At 36.6% G+C, this 14070-nt stretch overlaps 1 protein-coding gene across 2 annotated transcripts in view; it reads left to right on the forward strand.

Annotated features, from left to right (window-relative positions):
• LOC121876065 (sulfhydryl oxidase 2-like) overlaps positions 1-14070 on the forward strand; it is a 77361-nt gene that overhangs the window by 29441 nt on the left and 33850 nt on the right. The gene's annotated exons all lie outside the window — the stretch shown is intronic.

Below are 14070 nucleotides of genomic sequence, written 5' to 3' on the forward strand. Positions count from 1 at the left end.
ATTATTTATTTGCCTAATTTACCTTCTTCTCGCAATGGCCCGAGATCTTCAGCTCATTTTCAACATACACACCTAGGTCCTTCTCACATTCAGTCTCAAATAGTGCAGTTTCTTCATCCCGTTGGGACATATGATACGCCTCCTTACCTTTGGTATGCCCCAGGTGCATCCTCTTACACTTCGTGACATTGAATCTCAGCAGCCATTTCTTCAACCATTCTTGGAGCTCACAGAGATCCTTCTGCAGCTCTTCACAGTCCGCATGGTTCTTGATATCTCGAAATAACTTGGCTTCATCGGCAAACATTTGTATGGAGGAGTGTACGTCAGGCATGTCATTTATGAAACAAACAAACAACAGTGGGCCCAATACACTGCCCTGTCGTACCCTGCTTGTGACAGGTACAGATGCTGATTTTGTGCCATTAATCACGACACACTGCTTGCGGTCATATAGAAAGTCTTGTATCCACGCTAGGACATTTCTCTGAATTTCATACCCTTTAAGTTTGATTTTCAGCCTTTCGTGAGGTACACTGTCGAAAATCTTGGCAAAATCTCAATATATATATATTGTCAATATTACCACCCCGTTCTAGAATATGGGTCCAAATATCCAATACCTTGAGCAATTGTGTTAAGCAGGAGCGCCCCTGCACAAAACCGTGTTGGCAATCCTTTACAAGATTGCGTCCTAGTAGATGTTCCATCGTGTCATCTCTGATAATACTCTCAAGTACTTTACATATTATACTAGTCAGGCTCACCCGTCCATAGTTGTTCATGGAGTGACGATCGCCCTTCTTGAAGATAGGACTCACATAAGCCATTTTCCAATCACTGGGGACCTTTTGTTCATCCAGGCATTTACTCAACAGGATCTTCAGAGGCTCGGTAAACTCGTTGCACAATTCTCTTAGCACTCTGGGATGCACCATGTCAGGGCCGGGACTCTTATGGACCTTTAGCTTTAACAGTTTATTTCTAATACCCTCTTCTCTGTACACAATGTTGGTCAGTGCTGTGTCAAACCATCTGTCCTCAAATGCAGGAAGGAAAAAAAAAGTTGTTCATTGCATCAGCTTTATCTTAGTCAGAATCTGTGTAACTACCATCTTCAAGCCTCAGGTATGATACTCCTACTCGCATTTTTAATTTTGACTGCATAGCAGTAAAACGCCTTTGGGTTTGACGTCTCTGGAACTCCTTTTGAGCCCTTCTACACTTTGCCTTTGCTTGGTTTCTGGACTTGCATACATCCTCCTGTCCTGCTTATCGTTTGACCCAACCCACGTCTTGAATTTCTGGGTTTTCTTCTTAACTTTGTCAACTGCCGCATGGTTCATGTTTGGGGATCCCCTCCTATTTTTAGAGGCACTGGGTTTGGTCTTGAGTGTATATTTATCGATCAAATTGGTCACTTTACTAGTTGTGATATTCAGCGTAGTGTCTGCGTTCTTGTGCCTTAATGAGTCAGGCCAGTTGATACCCCTCATCTCTTCCCTCATCCCATTGTAATTTCCCTTGTAATATTTGCACCTTAGCCTGGCCTTATCCTGAACTAGGTAAGAGTTAAATCTGAATGACAACACTATATGGTGATGGGTGCCAACTGGGGCAAGGTGTTCCAGTTTGGCCACCATACCCTCCTCCTTTGTTATGAAGAGGTCTAGTGGCTTGGGTGTTTGCTCCCCTCTGTAATGTGTCGGGTCTCTAACATGTTGGAATAGAAAATTATCTCTCAGAGTTTCTACAAAAAGAGTAGCAGGGTTATTCAAGTCATTTGGGGTGAACTCATTTCTCCGGTTGATGTCGCCATAGTTAAGGTCCCCCATGATAAGGAAGTGGCTAGGGTTGAGCATTCCCGAGTTATCTATTAAGGCTCTTAAGTTCCTTTGATTGAGTTGGCCACAGTTTAGGGATCTGTAGATACACCCGACAATAAGTACCGGTAAGTCCCCTCCCTTTAATTTAATTTTACACCACTTGGACTCTTCAAAAACATCCTCTCCCTGTACCCTTGCCTGGCTGGCTCTAAGGTCTTGCCTAGCATAGATAACCACACCCCTCTTGCAAGTTTTTTGAGAAAGGTTTGTAAATGAGTCATATCCAGCAATACTGAACTCGCATTCCTCTGGGTCGCTTCTCCTGTTCTTGTACAACAGTTCTACAACTCCTACAATATCGGGTTGGTGTACCTTCGGCAGTGTTTCAAACTCCTCTCTCTTATCAAGGAACGTGTCAGTATTAGTTTGTGTTGGTCCTTTTTGTAGATATATATCACATACAAATACTGTATATGTATTAGTTCTGGAATTAATAAGTGGCGGGGCTGAAGTAAACACTGTTGGATTTTCTTTATTGTAGAACATTTTAGTTCCACAGGTACTTAGTTCAGTTGAGAATACAGCCACTCCTTAACTTACGACCTACTCTACTTATGACCACCCGGACATACGACCGCCCCAGTCGTACCAATATTTTTTTTTAAATTACATATATTTGAGTTCCGACGTTAGTGATTGCGCTGTGTACTGACAAAAAATTTTTTTGTAATTCCCTTTAAAATGGCTGGCAAGCTTAAAAGTGAGAGTTTTGTGGTGCTGAAAAGAAAAAGAGACACCCATTTTAGATTTTCTATGTATTATTTTTGCATTTTCGGCTCCAATTGGACTTACGACCTGGATTTGGGTCCCTAACCCCGCCGTAAGTCGAGGAGTGGCTGTATATTATACCTTCTCTACTAGGAGAAATTTCTTAGTGTACGTACACAGGAGAACACCTAAGTGAGGTGTTCTCTGGGTAACAAAATTATGAGTGATCTCTCCCCAGCCTCTATATACACAGTCATGCGCTGGTAAACGTCCTAGATACGTTCTTGGAAACGTGACGTTAACCGATCATCACGTAAACTTTGTATTTATACTTACGTGTATGTGGAATACTATATCCGTACATATACACTTTTACTCTTAAATCACTACTGTAATGTGATACAGGTGATTAATTTTTATCTCTTGTGTAAAATACATGACGTTTATATTAAAATTATTCACTGTTTTACAAGGATTCCAGCAACGCTGGGCAGATGAGGGAGAAGGAGGGAGGGAGCGAGCGAGGGGGCGTAGGGGAGGGGAGGTAGTACGTTTGACAGTTGGCGCAGGCCCAGGTCTAACGCGTGTATATTTATCAGTTCTTAAGTGACTAAGCTTCTCTCTTATAAAAAGCCAGTGAAATGACCTGGGTGAATATAATTAACATTGCTGGGATTCTTGTAACATACTGATTAATTTGAATATAAACATGCTATAATTTGTACTAGACAAAACAATTTTAGTACCGTAATCAAATTAGTACATGTGCACTACAGCTTTGCACTAAGAAATCTATATAAATCTACCCAAAAATACAGTTGAAAAACTTTTTTATAAAATGTACTACAGTACTATACACTAATGTACAACAACTTTTATCTCTTGAGCAAAATATATGACGTTTATATTCAAATTATTGGCTGTCTTGCAAGGATTCCAGCAATGCAAATTATAATCTCCTCACTTTAGTCTGAGATATTATATAAGATAAAAACTGTAATCCTAAAAGGCTGGGGGGGGGGGAAGGAGGGAGGGACTGATGGAGCCAGCTAGTCAGCGAGGGGTTGGGGGGATGGGGGGTTGAGGTGATAAGTTTGAGCCGAAGGTCTCTGTGTGTTTCTTTAACAGTCCTACTTTGCTTCTCTCATTTTAAAATGCCAGTGATATGACCTAGGAGAATATAATTAACATAGCTGGGATTCTTGTAATTTACTGATTTATTTGAATATAAACTTGTTGTAATTCGCACTAGACATAACAATTTTAGTACCGTAATCAAATTAGTACATGTACACTCCAGCTTTGTACTAAGGTCATTTATTTCTTTTACGTTTCATTTAGTATGGTGTGTGCATGTAAATGGATGAAAATAAATGAAGAAACTTATGTAAATCTACCCAAAAATACCGTTGAAAAGTTTTTATAAAATGTACTATAGTATTGTACGCTAATGTACTTCATTTTTTATATCTTGAGCAAAATATATGACGTTTATATTAACATTAATCTCTGTCTTGCAAGGATTTCAGCAATGCAAATTATATTATCCTAACTTTAGTCTGAGATATTATATAAAATAAACATAAAGAAATCACCAATCTTTTATCTTGAACACAAGGAGGGTGGGGAGGGGGAAGGGAGGTGAGGTGACAGAATGTCTGGCGTTTGTTTGTTTATTTATTTGAGATAAGATGTGACAGTTGGCGCTGAAGGCCTGCCTGCGTGTTTATTTATCATTACTTAAGAGTGACTAAGCTCTTTTCATAATTTGCCACCCAAATGACCTGGGTGAATATAACTTACATTGGAGGGATTCTTGTAAGATAGTAATTTATTTGAATGTTTTTTTTTCAATTTAAATTTTAATTGTTTATCCCTTGATAGAGGAAGCGGGATCCTAGTGCTGTCACTTGGTACCCCTGTACCATAACACCAGAAGCAACTGGCCAGTGTCACAAGTATATACGTACAGTACAGTACAGTCATCCCTTGGTTATAGCGCCTAATTGGGACCCCGCCAATAACGAAAGTATAGAACCTATGGGATTTATTCTAATTGGTTCAATCACCCATTTTACGACCATTTAGAAACACTAAATATATATATATAATGTTATGGTAAATATCATAAACACACATAGGCATGGCTAAGTTTATTACAAAGTGATGAAAAGGGTACGCTTAATACTGTAGTCCACAAAACATGTAGCTATGCTTTTTTTATTTGGTCCCCCATCATACGAGTCCGTTTTCGCTCACACCAGGACGCCTGAGTCCTCCGTTTTCTCTCTTAATCTTAGAGTGCACCAGAAACTTTACCATTTTTAGTAATGCCACAGAATTTGAAATTGCAACCCCAATTGCAACTTGCAATTGTTGAGGCAACTAGATATGTCTGATTACAGCAAATGTGTTATTGTCAATTTGTAGGTGAAAGATTTTATCCTCAATAGATGTAGGTTAACATTTCACCTGTAGGCAAATGCTTAGAAAAGCCTAAGTAAGGAATCATATTCCTTTAACACATAATATCTGACCAGTAAGGGGAGGATCATCGTGTCTGCGTCAGGGGGTCGTGGAGTGGTGGTCCAGCAGGCGTCACGTGTTTTTGTTTTTCTTTGGGGGGGCCACGGACGCATATGCGATTGGACGTTGTTCGGTCGGACGTTAACCGGCGCATGACTGTGTGTGTGTGTATATATATATATATATATATATATATATATATATATATATATATATATATATATATATATATATATATATATATATATATATATATATATATATATATATATATATATATATAATATATATATATATATAATATATATATATATATATATTATATATATATATATATATATATATATAATATATATATATATATAATATATATATATATATATATATTAACTATATATATATATATATATATATATATATATATATATATATATATATATATATATATATATATACTCACTGCCTCTATATATATATATATATATATATATATAATATATATATATATATATATATATACTCTTTCATATATATATATACATATACATATATATATATACAGTAGTACCCCGCTTAGCGCGGTCAATTGAACCCACAGGGTACCGTGTTAAGTGAAAACCGCGTTAAGTGAACAACAGAACATATGGGATTAATTCCAATAGAGACTGGCCCGACCCCCAAACTCTACTTTTTCGGACACAATACCTATGTTCTAGTAAAAATAACATCTTAATTTTATGATGGTACATGCACACAATTAATACCTAAGAGAAATAGAGAAATACAGTTACCAAGTTAATGTCCATTCAAATAATGGACTCAACTCCCTCCCCCTCTTCTCACACTACACTCGCTGGCTCTTCCCTCTCTGAGAAATTTTGGGGGGAAAACCAGGTATAGTAATAAATAATACCTCAAACTAAAGTTAGGATAATATAATTGACATTGCTGGATTCCTTGTAAGACTAGGAATATTTTGAATATAAATGTCATATATTTTGCACAAAAGACGCGTTTTATCATATGCGCGATGCCTCGCCAGAGCTGAACTTTCACTTAACACGGATTTTTTCCACATATACGCGGTGAGTGTCCGGCTCGAGACGCTATTTTTAGATTTGCCCCACCCTGCCTGACTGCCTGTTTTAGCTCATAAAATTCATACAAATTACCCGGCCAGAATATAATTTACATTGCTGGAATTCTTATAATTTGGTGATCATTTTGAATATAAACATCATATTTTTGCATTAGACATACAAATTTTAGATAAAAATTTTTCTCAAATTAACTATGTTATCTTTTGTGCAAAATATATGACATTTATATTCAAAATATTCCTGGTCTTACAAGGAATCCAGCAATGTCAATTATATTATCCTAACTTTAGTTTGAGGTATTATTTATTAAAATTTAGTGGTTATCCCACACATCTCCTTGGGACGGTTGGTAGGGGTGGGGGGGAGGGAGGGACCGACCGACCATCTGTTACCCAGTGAAGAATTATTTTTTTTTTAACTGAAGATATTTATTTTAGTTCATAAAATTCATACAAATTATCCGGTCTGAATATAATTTACATTGCTGGAATTCTTATAATTTGATGATCATTTTGAATATAAACATCATATTTTTGCATTAGACATACAAATTTTAGATAAAAATTTTTCTCAAATTAACTATGTTATCTTTTGTGCAAAATATATGACATTTATATTCAAAATATTCCTGGTCTTACAAGGAATCCAGCAATGTCAATTATATTATCCTAACTTTAATCTGAGGTATTATTTAATACTAAATGTTAAAAACCCTGGAAGGGAGGATTGGTGGGGGGTGGGGGGGAGGGTTGGGACTGACCGCGCGGTTGGAAGAGGAGGGGAGGCAAGGTGGGGTACTTTGATTGACAGATAGTGTCGTGAAGATTATTTTTTTTTTTATTAACTGAAGATATTTGTTTTAGCTCATAAAATTCATACAAATTACCCGGTCAGAATATAATTTACATTGCTGGAATTCTTATAATTTGGTGATCATTTTAAATATAAACATCATATATTTTGCATTAAACATACAATTTTTAGATAAAAATTTTTCTCTAGGTAACTATGTTATCTTTTGTGCAAAATATATGACATTTATATTCAAAATATTCTTGGTCTTACAAGGAATCCAGCAATGTCAATTGTATTATCCTAACTTTAGTTGAGGTATTATTTATTAAAATTTAGTGGTTTTCCCCAAAAAATTTCTCTGAGAGGGAAGAGCCGGCAGTGTAGTGTGAGAGGGGGAGGGAGTCGAGTCCATTATTTGAATGGACATTAACTTGGCGACTGTATTTCTCTATTTCTCTTAAGTATTAATTGTGTGCATGTACCATCATAAAATTAAGATGTTATTTTTACTACAACATAGGTATGTGCCTTCAAAAAGTGGAGTTTGGGGGTCGGGCCGGTTTCTATTGGAATTAATCCCATATGTTCTGTTGTTCACTTAACGCGGATTTCACTTAACGCGGGACCTTCTGGGTTCAATTGACCGCGTTAAGTGGTGTACAACTGTATCTAAAATTTGTATGTCTAATGCAAAATCTATGATGTTTATTTTCAAAATGATCATCAAATTGTAAGAATTCCAGCAATGTAAATTATATTCTGGCTGGGTAATTTATATGAATTTTATGAGCTAAAACAAATATCTTCAGTTAATAAAAAAAATAATATTCTTCACGACACTATCTGTCAATCAAAGTACCCCACTTTGCCTTCCCCCCCACTTCCAACTGGCCAGATGGTCGGTCCGTCCCAACCCTTCCCCCCCACTCCCCACCAACCCTCCCTTCAAGAGAAAGGTTGGGTGAAAAAACTAGATTTTAACATTTAGTATTAAATAATACCTCAGATTAAAGTTAGGATAATATAATTGACTTTGCTGGATTCCTTGTAAAACCAGGAATATTTTGAATATAAATGTCATATATTTTGCACAAAAGATAACATATTTACTCAGAGTAAACATTATATCTAAAATTTGTATGTTTAATGCAAAATTTATGATGTTTATATTCAAAATGATCATCAAATTGTAAGAATCCCACAATGTAAATTATATTCTGGCCGGGTAATTTGTATGAATTTTATGAGCTAAAACAAATATCTTCAGTTAATAAAAAAAAAATATTCTTCACACCGTGCCAGATGGTCGGTCGGTCCCTCCCTCCCTCCCCCCCACCCCCCACCAACCCTTCCTACCAGATAAATGTGTGGGAAAACCAGAATATTTACCTTTTTAGTAATAAATAATACCTCAGACTAAAGTTAGGATAATATAATTGACATTGCTGTATTCCTTGTAAGACCAGGAATATTTTGAATATAAACGTCATATATTTTGCACAAAAGATAATATATTTGCTCTGAGTAAACAAAATACTTGCATTAGATCTAAAATTTGTATGTCTAATGCAAAATCTATGATGCTTATATTCAAAATGATCATCAAATTGTAAGAATTCCAGCAATGTAAATTATATTCTGGCCGGGTAATTTGTATGAATTTTATGAGCTAAATAAAAAAATTATACTTCACCCGCGTAAGGGGTACACGCACCGAGGAATGTGAGCATCCCGGGTTCCGGCAGGGTACCGCGTAAACGTGGAAACGCGGAATGTGGGACCGCGTAAAGTGAGGGTTGACAGTATACTGTACAGTACAGTACTGTATTTAGTTTATATTTAATGCTTTGTTAATTCTATAACTGGTTTACAGTACTTTGTATGTACTTTTTCTGTGAGTTGAAACCAATTACCCAATATCCCGTTGAAATAATAGATTCAGTTTACGAAATTTTTGGTTATCAACCGACTCTGTGGAACTAATTGTGTTCGTTATTCGAGGGACCACTGTACTGTATAAAGTGTGTACTGTACAGTAATATTGCCAAAATTATAGCTTTTTTACATTTAATTTACAGTGAACCCTCACTTTACGCGGTCAATTGAACCCACGGCGGCCCGCGTAAAGTGAACAACATAACATATGGGATTAATTGAAATAGAGACTGGGCCGACCCCCAAACTCCACTTTTTCAGACACAATACCTACTTTGTAGTAAAAATAACTTCTTAATTTTATGATGGTATGCACACACAATTAATAATTAAGAGAAATATCAATAATATTAGGTTTTTTAACACTTACATTAGTAGAAAAGATGGCTGGGCACACGGGGATGGGGGGTTGGTTCCGAGGCAGAGAGCAGATTATTGGCCCTCATCTGTATCACTTGTATCAATTGTATCACTATCCACCACAGAGGCTTGCAGGGCCTCTTTGTCAAACCCCTCAAAGCCCATATAAGTCCATATCCTCACTATCACTATCACTGACTTGGGCCGGCTGTGGTGGGTGGCGGGTGAAGAACTCGGTAATGTTTTGATGACTGGGCGACCTTGTGCGCACCCTGCTCGCGCCGCTCTCCGCGTAAAAGGGTACACACACCGCGGAAAGTGAGCATTCCAGTTTCGGCAGGGTACCGCGTAAACGTGGAAACGCGTAAAGTGGGACCGCGTAAAGCGAGGGTTGACTGTACTTTTAATATTTGTTTAATTTAAGTTTCTAGCAGTCCATGGTGCTTTAGAGACATGGGAGGTGTATAATTTGTGGGTCAGAGGTGTACTGTATTGTTGAATTATATTTACCTGACCTCGGTTGGTCCGGCAAAAAGGATAATCCGGCAAGGCTTTGGAACCAAGGGTGCCGGAAAATCGGTGGTGCACCTGTATTTACCTAAAATTACAAGTTAGAAAATAACCATAATATAACATAGAACTCACACGTGAGGCATGATTGGAAATATCCCTGCTTGTAAATTCAGAAGTCCGCAACTCGTGGAGTGTCTGTACATAGATTTATAGAATTGTGATTCAACTGGCAGAATTGTGAACCTTTAACAAGTTTGCAAACTCAATACACCAATGTAAATCTGGGTTGACGTACCCAATCCTGGTATAGTACATGAAATTAGTAACCACCTCCATTTCTATTCCCTTACATGATAAACCTGGAGTTTCTGTGTTTTGCTTTTAAGCTCGGTAGTTCACATATTAGGTTTAGAGTTTCAAATTAGAATATATTGTATCATTAAATTTGCTCCCTTCCCCAAGTACTGTAATTTGGAATCCTCTTTCCTTCTTTAGGTTCTTGATTAGTTAATTGGAAGTAAATTTAAAATGACAAATGGCCTGGAATCAGAATGGCATGCAGTAATCTTAATAAGCTGTGTACTGATTGATCAAACATGGCTCTTACCACTCTTGGGGTTTTCATATGCAAATTTGTGTATGAAGTAAAAAAAAAATAATTAAATAATTTTATGTTTGTATATGAATGCTAGACATGAAAGATGCACATTTGGCAATGTCAGTGCAATCTAGCAACTATGTAGACTGCACTCCAATGTCACCACACCAGTCTCCTTCTTGTGTTTAAAGGACCCAAAATATAACATTGATCCACATTTCCCATGCATTTACTTGCAGCTTGTGCTGATTTCTCATGCATCACAGTGATTTTATTTATTCATACCCTGTAAGTGTTGTTAGAATTTTGAACCATGCCTCGTGTTGCTGGCAAGGGTGGAGGGGTGAGAAAACATAAAAAGTGTAAGGAGATTGCACCACGTGGTGATAGCTTGGTGCCTGGATGCACTCATCAGAATGCATAATTTACATTACTATTACTTAGCGAAATATTAATTTTTTTTAATTTGCTTTCTTTTATAACTATTTTTTCCTACATATGTACACTTTATAATGGAATAAGGTTCATGTTGCAATCACATGAAATAAAGAAGGTATAAAGTGATGTACTGTACAGTAAACCCTCACACAGGGCTTAGGTTCTAAGGAATGGCGCAAATTGGTAAAACCGTGAATAGCAACTAATTAGGGTTGGGATATATCGCGAGATAGGGTCCAAGGTTGTTCGCTATATACTAACTCGCGATATATAATTATATGTAATCAATGGGGGAAATAGGGTTAGGTTCTGGAGGCCAATAAAAGTGACCAAACTTGATATAAAATGGCACAGTCTAAAGTTAGCAGAATATAAATTGTATTGCTGGAATCCTTGCAAGACAGCGAATAATTTGAATATGGACATCATATATTTTGCACAAAAGATAAAAATTTTAGTCGTGTGTACTAATTAAATACCACTAAAATTTTTGTCTTTTGCGAACTACAGTATAGCATGTTTATATTCAAATTGATCACTATCTTACAAGAATTCCAGCTATGTTAATTATATTCTCTTAAGCCAATTCATTGACATTTTATTAGAGAAAAACATAAACTCCCCTTATATGACAGATAAATAAATACCACTAGGTATCCCTTGTCTGGCTCTGGCCCAGCTGTCATAATACTGTATATCAACTCCCCTCTGACTTCCAGTAAGAGTGACTGTAGTTTTTATGCTTAAAGTTTTGATCTTATAAAATGTCACAGACTAAAGTTAGCAGAATATTAATTGCATTGCTGGAATCCTTGCAAGACATCATATATTTTGCACAAGATATAAAAATTTTAGCTTTGTAATAAAATTACTAATTAAACTAAAATTTGTATGTCTCTTGCAAACTATAGCATGTTTATGTTCAAACTAATCACTCTCTTATAAGTATTCCAGCAATGTTAATTATATTCTCCCAGGTCAGTTCAGTGACATTTTATAAGAGAAAAACTTAGTCACTCTCAAGGACAGATAAATCCTGGAATCCTTGCAAGACAGCGAATAATTTGAATATAAACGTCATATATTTTGCACAACAGATAAAAATTAATCACCTGTACTTATCACATTACAGTAGTGATTTATGAGTTCTAGTGTATATGTACGAGTATGTGCGCATGTGTGAGCGCCACAGCTGCACAGTGACAACAAGCGACCATGCGGTCGCCACTTTAAAACAAGCAATCAAACTGTGACAACGTATGTAATTTTTAGTCCTACTCTTTTCATTTACAGAGTACTGTACAAGCCCATAATAATGGCTCCTAAAGTAGATAAACTTCTTTGTGTGAAGAGAAAGAAGAACAGGTTGAAATTGAGTGACAAACTTGAAATAATTAAGAAACTAGAACGTGGTGTGAGCAATACTGTTCTAATGGAAACATACGACATTGGAAAGTCTACAATTTATGATATAAAAATGGCAAAGAATAAAATTGTAGAATTCACAGCTTTTTCTTTAAAACTGCTCGTTTTGATAAATGAAGCATGCTATCTTTGCTAATGAATAAACTATCAAAATGTACCTGTTCATCTCTTCTTTATTCGTTAAATTTGAATTTTAAAAATACTGCCAGAGAATCCGGAAAATCCGAAAATCCGGACCAACCCAATCTCCAAGTAGCCCGGATTTTTGGACTTCTACTGTATATATATAGTGATTTGAGGGCGATTTAGGAGTGTTTCTGACTTTACACGAGGTCCCAGGAACATAACCCTCGGCAACCCTCGCGTAAGTTGCGAGTCTACTGTATATTGGAAAATTAAAATAATTTTGGTAGTATTGATAAATTTGAAATATTTCCTGCACGATTTCCCTCGCAAAAAAAAAAATTATCACTATCATAGGAAAATGTCGATAATTTTGGTAGCCACCATATAAAAAAATCGTCATATAAAGTCACTGTATATCCCGGCCCTACTGTACTACCTTAGTGCACTACTTTGTACCTATACAGTGTATGAGAAACTTATAGTCACTTAAATTACTCTCCTTTGTATGTGGAAGTTTGGAGCCTGATGAAGTGTACTGTACAGTAGAATAAAATCTGGTTACTAAGCATAAGGAGATCATTAGGATCACTGTTGGAAGAGGGTGATGCAGAGGTGGAGTGGTGGCAGCAGCTGACCGAGTCGGTGAGGGAGATGAATCAGCTGGGCGAGTGGCTAGTTCTTCCTTGAAAAACTTCGTGATTGGTAGTTGTTTTGTCTTGGCTTTGAGGTTTCTAAACATTTCATTCTACTAGCATCACTAGCACTGACACTAGGCAATCTTTTAAGGGCCATTTCACACAGTAACATTAAAGTTTTCAGTACAACACATGAGATGCTGCGTTGCAGGCACAGGTTGAGCACAAACAAAGGGAGAGGAGTGAGAGGAGATGCTGCAGGCACATAGGGGTGACTCGTTGCATTGCGGGCAGGTTCATAAGCTAGCCATCATCTGCTTACCGTGAATAGTCGAAATTGCGAATCGCAAACCCGCGAATAGCAAGGGTTACTGTATAAACATTTTCATTAAGTGTAAACAAAAATTTTGTGTTCTACTCGTGCTTACATATAGAAATAATTATTTTATCATGATTACTCCTATAAAAGTATTTGTTGATAATATATTTGCAATGTTAATGCAACAAACCTCACCTTTTTATCTAAAATAGCAAGCTTGCTATGATTCATTACATACAATTATCTCTCATGTGGTGCAGTCAATTGTGGTGATGTGAGTAACAGGCCAGACCCCAAGTGTCTTGCCTCAAGAGGCCAATTGTTGTATTGAATTAACCCCATTTGAGGTAAATGGTGTGATGAAAAGATAAGGGTGCTTGGTGTGTACAGTATATGCTAAATTGACTAATAGATCAAATTCCATAATGTTGCTTTTTTGGAGGACATAGACTCCCTAGCAAGAAGCTCTTTATTGTGAGCCACCTGGCTTAGTGCTTTGCCAGGAAATACAATTGCAGGGTCAATTCTTCATTATTTGTTTCATCATCAGCAAAGTATGAAAAATGGTTTATACTAAACAGTACTTGAGGAATTTATACTATTGGCTAAAAATCACAAATTAATGGAAGTACAGTTGCATATTATTTCCGTGACTTATGTAGGTGTGTACAGTTCTTAGTAAAATGCAAGTGCATGCATTCAACTA

Source organism: Homarus americanus, unplaced genomic scaffold (assembly GCF_018991925.1).
Source record: "Homarus americanus isolate GMGI-L3 unplaced genomic scaffold, GMGI_Hamer_2.0 scaffold34921, whole genome shotgun sequence".
In the NCBI taxonomy this organism is placed as follows: Eukaryota; Metazoa; Arthropoda; class Malacostraca; order Decapoda; family Nephropidae; genus Homarus; species Homarus americanus.